General features: G+C 34.9%; 1 long non-coding RNA gene across 4 annotated transcripts in view; it reads right to left on the bottom strand.

Annotated features, from left to right (window-relative positions):
- Positions 1 to 14,418, bottom strand: part of LOC140623697 (uncharacterized) — a 114,333-nt gene that overhangs the window by 82,663 nt on the left and 17,252 nt on the right. For 2 of the 4 annotated variants that reach the window (XR_012023250.1, XR_012023248.1), the window contains exon 4: positions 13,627 to 13,701. The exons of the other annotated variants lie outside the window; for them this stretch is intronic. This is a non-coding gene — a long non-coding RNA (uncharacterized lncRNA). The remainder of the gene's footprint in view (positions 1 to 13,626; positions 13,702 to 14,418) is intronic. 4 annotated transcript variants of the gene reach the window in all.

Genomic DNA, 14,418 nt, shown 5'->3' with positions numbered 1-14,418 from the left:
AATTCCTCCTCTCCTTTCATGGTTTTGCCTTGATGTGAAAACATTTTTATTTTGCAGTCAGAGTTTAGTTCTTTGGCATAATAAAGAATTTGAGTTTAAAAGAATTTTCTTTAAAAATTTTAAGGGCATCTTACATAATCATTTATTTCTTTGTTTTTCTCATTACTTTCAGGATTTTCTCTTTAGGTTTAAAATTCTGAAACTTTACTCGGGTTATCTTCATGTGGAGGCCTATCTAACACCGTCTGGTACTAGGTGAGCCCTTTTAATCTAAAAATGTATTTCTCTTTCCAAGTCTGGGATATATTTTGCCTATATTTCTTTGAAAATTTTCTCTTTTTTGTTTTAGTTCTCTTTTTTTGAAAGCCCTTCCTCAGATGAACACAGGAATTTCTGTATCTATTCTTCACATTTCTAAATACTTCTCTAGACTTTCCACTTCTTCATTGTATGGACTACAAACTTCCCAGGTATGAGCTTCCTAATTGCTAATTCAGTCTTCCTTTGTGTCCACTCTCCTGTTATTTAATCTATCCAATGATGATGTATTTTTAATTGAAGCAATCACATTTTTCATTTTAGTAATTTTTTTTCAAAGCAAGTGTTTTAGTTTCTTGGTTTATTTTATAGATATGGTATGTCCTGTTATGCTTATCAAAGAATATTCTATTTATTTTAATACCTTCTGTTTCTTCTATTAACTCTGTTCATTGACATTTGTTGACTTCAATGATTCTTGGTTTTCTGTTCATTTTTGTAAAAAAAAATTTTAATATATGCCTACAGTAAATAATTTTATAGCTGGAATGTGTTTCTTAAACTCATAAAATAAACACTGGTGGTTTAGACTAGAAATAAATACATTTCTGATTACCAGAGCTTTCCACATGCAATGTCCAAGTGGACATGTTGTTTCTGAGGTGGAGGTGCTATATAGCCCCTTGACAACCCAAAATTAGTTATTTAGAGCAATAATTATCAAACTTAAAAGTTCCAATACTTAGGCCATCACCAAACCATTAAATCAGAATTTTCTGGCATGGAAGCTGGACTTCAGTAATATTCAAATCCTCAAGTTGATTCCAGTGTGAGGCCAGATGTGCTTACCTGATTCCACACACATTCTGGAACACTTCCTATCAGAATTCTGCCATCAGAGTGCTATTATCACCTCTGTGCCAATGTAGTCATCAGCTACATTGAGTGGGATTCAATTAGTTACTTTTCCCCAGGTTCTATAGTCTCTGACCTTGGAATTATTCCCAAAGTCCATCTGGCAAACTCCCACATCATAGTGTCCTCTTAATTATCTCTGTGAGTTCTTACCCTTGTTGAGTCTCAACATCACTTCATTCCTGTCAACATTTTATCTTGCAGAAATTCTGCACTATTCCACTCTGTTAGTGACATTATCCTAGAGTTGCAAATAATACTATGAATTTATATCATCTTTCTTCATTTTAACATGAGAGGTAGAAATCTATTCTCTATAGAACCTCCAAGAAGAGATATTCAGGTTTATGTATTTGTTCATTCTTTCATTTATTAAATATGATTTAGGTCCCTGCTCTATGTGCTAAGTTTAAAGCAGAGAACAAGACAAATACAGATACTGCCTCACATAGCCTGCATTCTAATGTGTTTTCCATAGTAGCCAACCACCCCTAATCGGAAGCAATTCAAATATTTAATAATATATTGGTGGTCGGATAAGTTAAGATAATACACATATAATGAAGTATTACCCAGTTTTTAAATACACTTAAAATTATGACATGAAAACATCTTCACAACATAATGTTAACTAGAAAAAAGAAGGATACATAATGGTGCATATAATATAAAAAAAAATTAAAGGTTTTTGCCTCTGAATTGGGACACCTGGATAATTAATATATTTGTCTTTATATTTTTCAGCACTTTCTAATACCAACAGATTTATTTTCTATATATAATATACTGTTTAAAATAGTGAGATATGTGCTTTTTTATTATATTCTATTTTGCAAGTTAAAATACAAATAGCAGCAGAGTCTAACTATCTCACTTTATCAGGAGGCACAGATCTAGAAAATAAAGCTTGCAACTCAGAAATCAAGAAGACTTTTTGAGCTTCCTTACGTATTTTTACAAGGTAAGCTTCCTGAAGATAAGTGATTAACGTCATTTTTGCTTTGTTTTGTTTTGTGATTTTGGTATAAAGCCTTGCTAACTCATGTGATTCATTAAAAATTACTTTAGCAAAGACAGATGATATGTTTTAAGTCAGAGAATTGTTGCCTCACATAGTATCGGTATTCATGTTGGGTCTCTTGTCACAATATAGGGGTTTGCTTGAAACCTTTTAACCTAAAAGCCTTGGGTGGTGACTTGCCTTGATGTCAGTTTTATTCTGAGTGGGACAATACTTCATGGAATTTGGCAGAGCCCCTCTCCCAACACATTATCAATAAAGCAGAAAAAAAATATATAAAAAAAGATAAAGGGATGTTTGGTATATTGTTACTATATATTAAAGGCTTCGGACAAAGTTGACATGAAAATGATTTCTTAAAAGCTCAAAACTGGTGAAAGACCCTAGGAAGGAAGGCTCCTTCAAATTTTGGTTAACAAACCTCTCCTCATTTTGTCAGCCAGCTAATGCTACTCCACCCAACTTTTAAAAATCTAGACAACCCTTGAGAGGTAAACATTTTAAAAGAAAAAAAAAAAAATGTCTGTCACTTGCTACCCATTTCCCTCCAGAGCCCATTTCTTCAAGTCTGATATGAAGTCATGGCTACCCCAGACATAAAAGCAATCTGATCTATAAAAAGCTTGGGCAGGGCTGCAAAGATGCAGTTGCTTTGACTCTGAAAAAGTTACTTTATATTCCATGATGTGCCACAAAAGATACAGATATTGCATGAGCACTTCAATGGTACCTCATGAATATAATCTCATTAATTTAACAGAGCATAGGTAATATCTGACTAAATGAAAGACCAAATGCTACACAATTTAATTATATAAAAACATCTATGTCAATTTTATTCTGTTAAAAATTACCTATAAAAATTATCTTAATCAAAAATTGTCTTTTTTGTGGTAATGTTTTGTTGTGTTTTGTTTCTTGTATGGTGTTACCACTCAGCCAATTTTGGTCAAAGGTACTTTTTCTCACAATGTACTACCAATGTTATACATATGTTCAAATATTTTCTTTTTTTTTTAATTTATTTATGATAGTCACACAGAGAGAGAGAGAGAGGCAGAGACACAGGCAGAGGGAGAAGCAGGCTCCATGCACCGGGAGCCCGACGTGGGATTCGATCCCGGGTCTCCAGAATCGTGCCCTGGGCCAAAGGCAGGCGCCAAACCGCTGAGCCACCCAGGGATCCCTCAAATATTTTCCTTACAAATAATATATAATAGATTTTTGGAGGGGCATTGAGTTTACCATTCATTTTAATGACAAAAGATTCCTCTTGAAACTTAGTTTCAAACCATAAAATATATCCTATGCACAATAGTTCTTAAATATTAAAGTGTTTCTATCACTATAGAGTAAATCATTCTACTGACATTGTGATACAATAGATATTTTAATACTTAATAATTATTTTCTCCAAATGCAGTTTCCATAGAAACACTACACTTTACTTATTAGACAAAGAAGGATCAGAACTCACTCTACCTACACTATGAAGTCCTTTTCAGCTCTGATTTCACTAAATTTACACATATGTTAAAAATCCATTTCAAATATTGAATATATTTTGTCTTGAGAGCATAAAATAATCTCCAAATTTTCTTGACAATATAGAATATTTACTATATATTTAGTATATGGACATATTTGTTTATACACATTTATGCAAATATACTTCGAGGAGGCAGGTTAAGGACAGAGAGTAACGATATATTTTCCAAATCTATTAGTTGCTCTCTCAAAGGATGACACACTTAGGGGTGTCCAGGTGGCTCAGTCTGTTGACAGTCCAACTCCTGATTTCAGTTCAGATCATGATTTCAGGTCACGAGATTGAGCCCTGTGTCAGACTCCACACTGAGCATGGAGCCTGTTTGGGATTCTTTCTCTCTCTCTCTTGGTCTCCTGCCTGCTGGCGCTCTGTCACTCTCTAAGGAAATAAATATAATCTTAAAAAAATAAGATAAAAAGATGACACATTTAGAAATACATCAATGAAAAATGATAGTAGTTTTGTTCTACATATTTTTAGAGTTGAATTTTTAAGTATTTAAGATTATAAAATGACATTATAGTATTTCAGTGTACAAATGCTCATTTAATGGCATCATATTCATCCATGTTAAATTGGTGAAACTAGAAATGACTGACAAATATTTGTTCCCCGAGGGGTGGAGTAGGGGAAGACATATGGAAGTAGCATGTACTGTGGCTTTCTTTGAAAGTGGTACTCTTAGTTCTCCTCTTTTTAGTACTCTAATACATCAAGTGGTTTCTTGGTCATTTAGAAAGTGTTAAGTCAAACTACCTGTCAAAATCTAGAATATACAGTGGTTATAAATATTCAGAATTATCTTCATTCACTCATTAATATCTAGTCTGAGAAGAGATTGGATTATCAGTTTTTCACAGATGGAACCACCCTTCCTTTTTGGCATACTGAACGTGAATGAATAAGCATATTGCATTGGAAACGGCACAATAAAATAAACAGAAATGGTGATGTAATTTACCTCCTGTCCTCAACATCAGTACTTATTAGGAAGTGGTTCAGTAGCCGAAAGAAATCTTTTTTTTTTTTAGTTTTAATTTGGTCTTGGTATGAGGTTGAGTAAGGCAAGTGAGTGCATTGGATCAAAAGAATAGAAAGCAAGTTTTTAAGTGTGATGTGTAGCTCACCAGTTCCCCTAAGGTTAGGCAAATGGCAAAGTATATAAACTTATACGAGAATAAGTTCATACTAAGCATTAGAATAAATGTCTCGATTACGACGGTTGTTTAATAGCAAATTGAGGAACAGAGGAAATCATGGAAATGTTACTAACCTAACAAGATCAGCCAAAGGCACAAACATGAATTAAGTGAAGTCTGTCTATGTACCATGCATGCTCTTCCTATCCTTGACCCTCACTTTCCTATCCCTGACCCACTTGTGTTTCTCTAGGTCTCCCCCCATCAGATGCGACTGAGCAATGTGCAGCTAAACTGCACTGATAGAATCCATGTCCTTTGATTCATGTGTTGTCCTATTCCAACAAAATGTAGCATTTTGTGAGGAATTCCCTAAGGTGACTCTCCAATTAGAGGAGGCTAATCAGAATACCTACACCAGAAAAATATGTTCATGATTGTCAATTGTTTCACGTATATTTTGAACTATAACTATTAGGGTGAAAAAGATAAATCTCTTTCCTTTGCAAGTGTTGAAATTTCACTTTAGATAGTTTGAGTCTCATAAAAGTCCTGTTGTTGTCTGATTTAAAGTATTCCTGTACTGCAAAAGACTCAGCTCTGAATGAGATATTGTTTATATGCTGATTTGGATTTCTAAAACCGTAAACTGCATTGATAGTGAGATCTTTTCTACCAATTGACTAAAGAGCAGCCTAAATTAAGCATTCTTTATGTATGTCCAGGGACTATTACAGAATTTTAGATTTGATAAAACACACATGTGTTAAAGCAGGAGGAACTAAGCAAAAATATTTGGTCACATTTTAAGTTATTTTGATTTATTGAGTGACATTATTTTTAAAAATGTAATGTTTTTTATTTGTGGAGTTAGAAAATGGCCAAAAGTGATCCAATATTTATACTATCAGATAATTTGAAGACATAAAATAGGCCAAACAGATTATTACCTAATAAGCACTTTCATAAAAATAAAAATTAAAAAATAAAAAACCCAGAAAAGTAATATTTAAAGAAGCAGGAGGATTTCTGTAACAGAAACATAAAGCTCTAACTTATCTTCAAAGGAAGTCGATGGATAATTGTTTCTTGTACACTTAGGTAAAAGCGGATCAACGTATGCATCTCAGTGTTTCAGGCAAGCCTCATTTAGTGAAACCTTGGTCCCTGGCCTGGAATAAAAATCCCAGTGAGGATTCCAAACCTGTGCCAGTATTAGCTTCCATATGTTTTTAAATTTTTAAGAAGATGTACCACCACCTAACATATACATAAGGAATTTATACATAAACAAAAGGCAATAATCAAAGTCCAAAACTCTTTTAGTTAGCAGTTTTTAAAAAATACATAGGAGAGAAATAAAAATTGATCTCTGATCTTGATTTTAGCCTCTTTTTCACCCCCTCTGTTTTTGCATGTATACTCCCCTTCAGTATTAGTCACTCACTTCATCAGCTCTTCTCTACCCATAATTCCACCACAGAGCTTCTGGCCCCTCTGACAAACCAACACAGTGCCCCAGTCTGAGTGTCAGTCTGTGGAAGATAGCTGTTTGGGATTTGGCTTTACACTCCAGGTAGCCTGTCTCTGAGACCTAGTGATTCCTTAATGTTTCTGTTTTTTTCTGGGCTTAGAAATCTGGCTTTTCAACTATTCCCCTGAAGTCCATTATTTCTGATAGAGATTTTTCACCAGAGCCAAGGTTTTAATCTCATGGCGGTCTCAAAGGCTGAATAGAGTGGTTCTTCTTACCATGTGTGATCAAGGACACTAAGTCTGAGGAGGAAGAGAGAAACCTACTACTTTCCAGGGTTGGCCCTAGCCTCTTTACATGGCTTTCACTCAAAGCAACAAAGTGAGTTATGATTATTATTCCCACTTTCCAGCTTAAGAACTCAGGATTAAAAAAAAAAAAGTTTTTATAATTTAAACTACGAAAATGTCAGTTTGAAGCAGAGGTCTACTTTTGGCTCTGCCACTAGATAACTTTGGTCAACTAACTTAATTTCTTTAGCCCTCAAAAGCTACATCTGTAAATTATTGTCATAATATTGGGCTGATACCTTGGGGACCTCATAGGTCTTAAAATTTCTTAAACTATGATAGAAAAGATTAATTCTCTGCTCAAGGTTGTTAAAGCTTGGTAAATGAGTAATGGAATTTCAGTATACTATTCTCTCTACTTATTTATACAATTAAAATTTGGCATAACAAAAAGTTTTTTTAAGTACTCTTTTGTTATCTAAAGAATAAAATACCAACTGATCTTCACTAAAATATACACATTATTGGCAATATGGAAATTATCTTCATCATCTATTTACTTTTCACGTGGAATAGATATGCAAAAACTGCTCCTAATGGTAAGTGAATTTTTCCATTTGTTCCACATTTTGTAAAAGCAAACTCCTATGTAATAAAATCAAACAAGAATATTCTTCACTTAAAAAAACAAATCCAAATTTTATTTAATAATTGCGATTTTCCTTGAGGGGATAAGCAAGCATTTAATTCCCGTGGGAGCCCATTTTAGTGTAACTCACTCCTGTTTTATTTACAATCCTGCCAGACCTTGCCCAAATTCGTTTCTTTAGGGGGTGCACTTACTGGACAAGAGTTCCATGGTCTGACAGACACTTTGAACTTGGAGTATGGTCGAGAAGAGAGTCTGAATCACTGAAATCTAGAAAATCCACTTTAGAAACCACATCATTTCTGCTAGGGTAGGCAATGTTAACCAGAAATGTTTCAGCAAGTTTACTGAAGGACAAACAATTTCCCACATTCCTAAGGTTCCATAAACAGTGTGATGTTCTTTTTTGAAAGATCAGCATTATGAACAGTTACAATTATCCCACTTAAGTATTATTCATTCAAATAAGAAAAGCTGGAAAGCTTAAAATATAAAAAACCAGCAAAACTCAACCAGATGTTTTACCATGGCTGATTTCATTCTTTTTTGTAGTCCAAAATCCTCAAAACAATGAAGGAGGAAATAAATGTTCTAAGTTTTAAAAAGTTTCCTTTACATTTCCATTTAGTTGTTAAACTTCTAAATTCTATCTTATATACATTTGGGAAAGAATGAGGAGTCTTGCCAGTTTTAGGACTATAGTTCTTTTGGAATGTCAATTCCCCTGGACTATTCAGAATTCAATGTGAGGCAAACAACATTTGATTGGTGAGGGGCTTTCTTTGAAATGGAAAGGTTAAAGAGGTAGTATTTTATTGTGTCTTAAAATATTTGGAATCCCAAGTTAACTTACCATTTAAAACTTGTTTCTGATTCCAAAATAATTATACATTAGATTTCAGATATATGATTTTGGTATTTCAAACTCTATTGGCTAACAACCCCACCCAGAAACACAAGACTGAACAAAAACAACATCTGCATTCCATAGCCATTTTGTTGGCACCAGTTCCTTCTCAACATGTAAATGTAAAATACACAACTTCGGACATGAAAAAAAAAATTAGTCAGAAGTACTCTATTGTAGAAACAAGTCAATGGATTTAAAAAGAACTGTTGCTGCTGTGGGGAGGGTACATATTTGATTACATGACACAGAAAATAATAAAAGCAAATATAATTCTTTTGCAAAATGGCTGGGATTGAGATAAGGTACTTCTAAATTATTTTCATCCCACCAAAGGAAAGAACAGAAATACTCCCTGGTCAATGCTTGAGAAAAAAAGACAGACATGAGCCATTTTTTAATGAGGAAGAGTTTCAGTGGAATGATGTTTACTCACCCAGTAGAATCTTGCAAATCAGAGTATTTTAATTTTATTTATTTTTTGGTTTCTTTGAACCTAAATGCTATAAAAGTAGCCATGCTGTATGAAGGACTTCAAGTGACCCACTTTAAAGAAAGAATTGAAAGAATGGAAGGGATGATTCAGACTATAAGAATTCAAAACTGGAGACAGAAGTTCAACTGAGCTTCCAGTGATATATAAGAATAGAGTTAGTAAAATATAGAATAAGATCCATGTTTGAAAGAAATTTGTGAGATCCTATAAACTTGATAATTTTATAGCTTTTGTTCATTTTCCTCTTACAACCAGCAGCAATGTACTTAAGTTGTAAAAGACCTATATTTTGACTATTTTCATTAATCAATTTTCCTACTCATCATACTCTCTCCATCCTTCTTTTTGCTGCTTGTTCTCCAGGAGGCCGTTTTCTGTGGCATACCCCCATAGCTGCCACCCACTCTGGATTTTTTTTTTTAAGATTATCTATTCATTCATTCATGAGAGAGAGAGAGATAGAGAGAGAGGCAGAGAGAGAAGCAGAGGGAGAAGCAAGCTCTGCGCAGGGAGCCCGATGCGGGACTCAATCCCAGGACTCCAGGATTAGGCCCTGGGCCCAAGGCAGGTGCTTAACCACGGAGCCACCCAGGGATTCCCCCCACTCTGGCTTCTTGTTGGTTTGATCAGTGGGAAGCACCAGCACTTTGGGAGGATAGAGGAGGATGAGTTCAGGGCAGTATATATCCTCCCAGGTCCATCCCTGTTGGATGCTGGGAATTGGCTCCAGCTTCACTGAAGGTCCCAACTTCTGTCAGATGGCCCTTTCCATATAGCTATTTTCTCTGCTTTCAGTAAAGCTTCGCCTCCTCTCTTTCTCTCCCCACCCTCCTCAAAGTACAGCAATTCAAAAGTGATGCCACATTCCTGGGTCAAATGAAAAAATTAGCACCATAACAAAATATTTTTAACAGGAGAAGTTATTTATACCACATGTCCATTTCAAAATCTGTTTAGCTGGTATAGAAGTTTGATAGGTCTTAGAGACTGAGCATTACCACAAACTTAATCTGCCATTGAGGATTATGAAAAATCACTGTAGTCTCCAGTTGCTAGTTTATAGCTGTTGACTCAACCTATTTTTTAATCTAACAAAGATAATGGAACAACATATACCAGGTTTGAGTTGTCAGTTCTAAGTGGGTTCTACATCAAGAAAAGGCTTCATGGCAGGTCCAACCAACTTTCTCTCTGTGTTTGTTTGTTTGTTTTGAGAATTAAATGTAATAATCTATATAAGTCACCTAGTACAATATCTACCACATAGTAACCCCTCATTAAATGATTGCTTGAAAATAATTCCCTTACAGAAATACATTAGAGGATGGAGGGAGTTTTGGGCAGGGAAAGAAGTCAGGGTGGTTCACAAACATAGATTTTTCATAACTTACCCAGTGCCCTTAGTTTGCTGTATTCTAAGTAGACTCATCTACATATTGCATTTTTAAGAGTGCTTTTGAATGCCAGATATTTAGCTTTGAATTAAAAAACATGAGTTAGCACAGCCAAGAAACTAATTGCCTGCCACCATGCATACAAAAATCAAGCTCTTTTAGTACAAATATTTTCATTTAATGTATAAGCTTCCAACCAAGTCTCCTCCTACAGTCCTCAACCCAGATGGTTTATTGTACTTCTCTTGTTTTTATATGTTATCTAATGGAGTAATGCTTAAATGAAGTACAGGATACATTTTTACCAAATTATCACCACTTATTTTATAAGTTATTGTACATTTTCCTCTTTATTTCTACAATTCTTAGACAGTAAAAGGTACCTGATTATGAGGGGGGGAAAACTACGTATTTAAGAAATACAAATCACACAACTTCTAATAATAATACAGGTACCACTCTTTATTTCTTAGTGGAATCAACTGTCATATAAATAGAGAATTACATCAAGATTAATGTCATCTCAGAACATGAAGACTCCTAACTCTGGGAAACGAACTAAGGGTGATGGAAGGGGAGGAGGGCGGGGGTGGGGGTGAGGGGGGCACTTGACGGGATGAGCACTGGGTGTTATTCTGTATGTTGGCAAATTGAACACCAATAAAAAATAAATTTATTATTTAAAAAAAAGATTAATGTCATCTGCTCCTGTCATCCCCTATGCAATTCTTTATAGCTTCACACCAAAGATACTGTGAAGAAACATTACTTTGGTGTTTATGATATTGTGCTTGGGTATACTGTCATTGAGTATACTCATGACCTTGGCAAGTCACTTCACTTCAGTTCACATCTGTAGTGTGAGGTTGGAGGAAACATCCACAATGACTCTTAGCTTTCTAGATAGAACTTGCATCATGTACAGACCCACCTGCTGTATATACCACAACAGGTGTGTACTATGCCTATACTTAGGCCACAGAACATTGACTTATGTTGATCAAGGTAGATGTAAGACAATTTCAAACATGAAAAGAAACTGATAAATAACACCGCTCTTCAAATGCACTGAATTACTTATTAAGAATATTTTCCCCAGTTTTATAACAACAGGCATAATATAGCTAAGTAAAAGGCAAATAAATATCTTAGTCCATTTAGGCTGCTATAACAAAAGTATTGGGTAGCTTATAAACAAAAGTAGTTTATTTCCCACAGTTCTGGTGGCTGAAAGTTCAAGATCAGGTAGCCAGTATGCTTGAGTTCTGGTGAGAGCCCTCTTCTGGATTATAGACTACCAGCTTTTTGCTGTGTTCTCACATGGTGGAGAACAGAGAGAAGAAGCAAACTCTGTCATGACTCTATAAAGGCACAATCCATTCATGAGTTTTCCACCTTCATGACCTCATTTAATCTTAATTATTTCTCAAAGGACCCACCTCTTCATACCATCACATAAGAGAAAAAGGATGGGGTTTCAACCTATGAGTTTGGGGGAATATAAATAGTCTATAACAGTAAATACCATTTCCCAAGAGGCTGTCTTGAAATACTTTATATTACCCATTGGATGTTTGTATATAATTTGGAACTCATTCTCTACCTTTGACCAGAGTGCAAATATATATTAACCTAAAAAAGTAATGGCAATAAAGCAAGAAACCTCTGTAATGAAGTTCAGTAAAACAAAAGATATTCTCAAAAAAAAAAAAATTCTAACAATGGTTGTTTAATTCCACTGCTATTAATATTCCTACATAGGGCAGATAAATACCTTTATATATAACTGGAAGTGTTAGAAATCCCAGAAAACTCAACTAGTAGTATTAAAGTATCTCTGTTCCATGTACAAAATGCTTTGTCCCTGGTGAGACTGTGTTAACAAACCTATCAATAGCACAGCAGTGGCAAAGAGACACCTGCATTGGCATACATCTCCCCCACCCCCCGGCATAAAGGGGGGAAAAAAGAGAGTTTTTCACCTCAATTACTACTTATCTATATATCCAAGAAAATGTAAGTTCACTTAAGAATAAAACTTTCTTTGTACTATACCCATCAAAACCCTTAAGTTTCTTGCCATACACAAAAATAAACTAGAAATGGATTAAAGACTTAAATGTGAGACTTAAGAATCATAAAACTCCTAAAAAAATATGGCAATTATCATTTTGATATTAGCCTTAACAACATTTTTCTAGACATGACTCCTCAGGCAAAAAAACCCCACCCAAATCAAAAATAAACTATTGTGCCTGCATCAAAATAAAAAGGTTTTGCACAGAAGAGGAGGTCATAAAAAAAGTGAAAAGTCAATGTACTCAACGGGAGAAGATATTTGCAAATGGCATATCCAATAAGAGATTAATCTCCAAAATATGTAAAGAACTTATACAACTCAACACCAAAAAAATCAAATAGGCAGAAGACTGAAATAGGCAGAAGACTGAAAAGATGTTTTTCCAAAGACAGCAGAAAGATGGCCAACAGATATATTAAAAGATGCTCAACAGCACTAATCATCAAGGAAAAGAAAATCAAAACCACAATAAGAGATTACCTTCCACCTGTCAGATGATAGCTAATATCAAAAAGACAAGAAATAAGAAGTGTTGGTGAGGATGTGGAGAAAAAGGAATACTCATGCACTGTTGGTGGGAATGTAAATTGGTGCAGCCACTGTGAAAACAGTATAGAGGTTCCTCAAAAAATTAAAAATTGAATTACCAAATGATCCAGTTATTCCACTACTGGGTACTTACCCAAAGAAAACTAAACCTCTAATTCAAAGAGGTGTTTGCATCTCTATGTACATTGCTGCATTATTTACAATAGCTGAAGTAGGGAAGTGAACTAGGTATCCACTGAGAGATGAATGGATAAAGGAAAAAGAAAATATGGGGTGTGTGTGTGTGTGTGTGTGTGTGTGTTTGTGTGTGGTGTATATCTATACACAATGGAATGTTACGTAGCTATAAAAAGGAATGAGATCTTGCCATTTGAAACAACATGGATGGACCCAGAGGGTATTATGCTAAGTGAAATAAGTCAGATAGAGCAAGAAAAATACCATGGAGTTACACTTACATGTGGAATTAAAAAAAAAAAAACACAAATTTAAAAAGTAGAAACATACCCATAAATACAGAGAACAAAGTAATGGTTAACTGCCAGCAGGGAGTTGGATGGGGGATGGGCAAATGGGTGAAGGGGAATCAGAGGCACAGGCTTCCAGTTATGAAATGAATAATTCACAGAAATAAAAGGCACAAAATAGGGAACATAGTCAGTGGTATTATAATAGCATTGCATGATGACAGATGGTAGCTACACACCTGGTGAGCATAGCATAACATACATAGTTGTCAAATCACTATGTTGTACACCTGAAACTAATGTAATATTGTGTGTCAACTATGCTTCAATTAAAAAAAAAAAAAAGAATAAATTCCCACTAGCAAGAAAGGCCTACAACAGCACACTGGAATTCTTACTTTTTGAGATGTTTGAAACCAGAAGTGAACTTAGCCATACCGTAGACTCCAACACAGTCATCTCCTAAATCAATTCTCGGTTGAATGGAGGTGGTCAGCCTTTCATCCTGTGTGCCTATAGAAAAAAGTTTGAGGCATTCTATCTCTGTACTTGTAGACACAGTGTCTGCCATATTAGTAAAACAATCTTGATAAAAACATAATAAAATCTTTACTAGAGGAAGTTGACCAAATGTAAGTGTTACTATAAAATGTTCTAGGATGACAAATAATGTTAATGAGTGATAGATAATACATGATGCGTTCAAGGTCAAAGTGAAAAAATAATTTGCTTGTGTGGGGATTTGCATTATTATTTTTAAGAGGAGAGGAAGATTAAACAGTAGCCTTTCCACAATGGGATTAGGTTGATTCCTTCTTCCTGTTCTCTTCTTTTTCCACACAAACAAAATCTGAATCTTCAAGGAGACACTTCAAGATTCTCAACTCTAAGTAAAAAGATAGCTTTCAAAAATTCTTGCAAAAAATAAAAATTTAAAAAGTCCCTGTGAATGCAGGAAATACTCTGCGGAGCAGAAATTTCCAGGAATTACCAGGAAAGAATGAAATCAAGGTTTAATAGTACAGCATAAATTAAGAATTTGGGGCAGCCCGGTGGCTCAGCGGTTTAGCGCCGCCTTCGGCCCAGGACCTGATCCTGGAGACCCCGGATGGAGTCCCACGTCAGGCTTCCTGCATGGAGCCTGCTTCTCTCTCTGCCTCTCTCTCTCTCTCTCTCTCTCTGTCTCTCATGAATAAATAAATAAAATATTTTAAAAAATAAAATAAAATG

Source organism: Canis lupus, chromosome 33, assembly GCF_048164855.1.
Source record: "Canis lupus baileyi chromosome 33, mCanLup2.hap1, whole genome shotgun sequence".
NCBI lineage: Eukaryota > Metazoa > Chordata > Mammalia > Carnivora > Canidae > Canis > Canis lupus.
The sequence above is the reverse complement of the archived record's forward strand: the minus strand, read 5'-3'. Positions and strand labels throughout refer to the sequence as shown.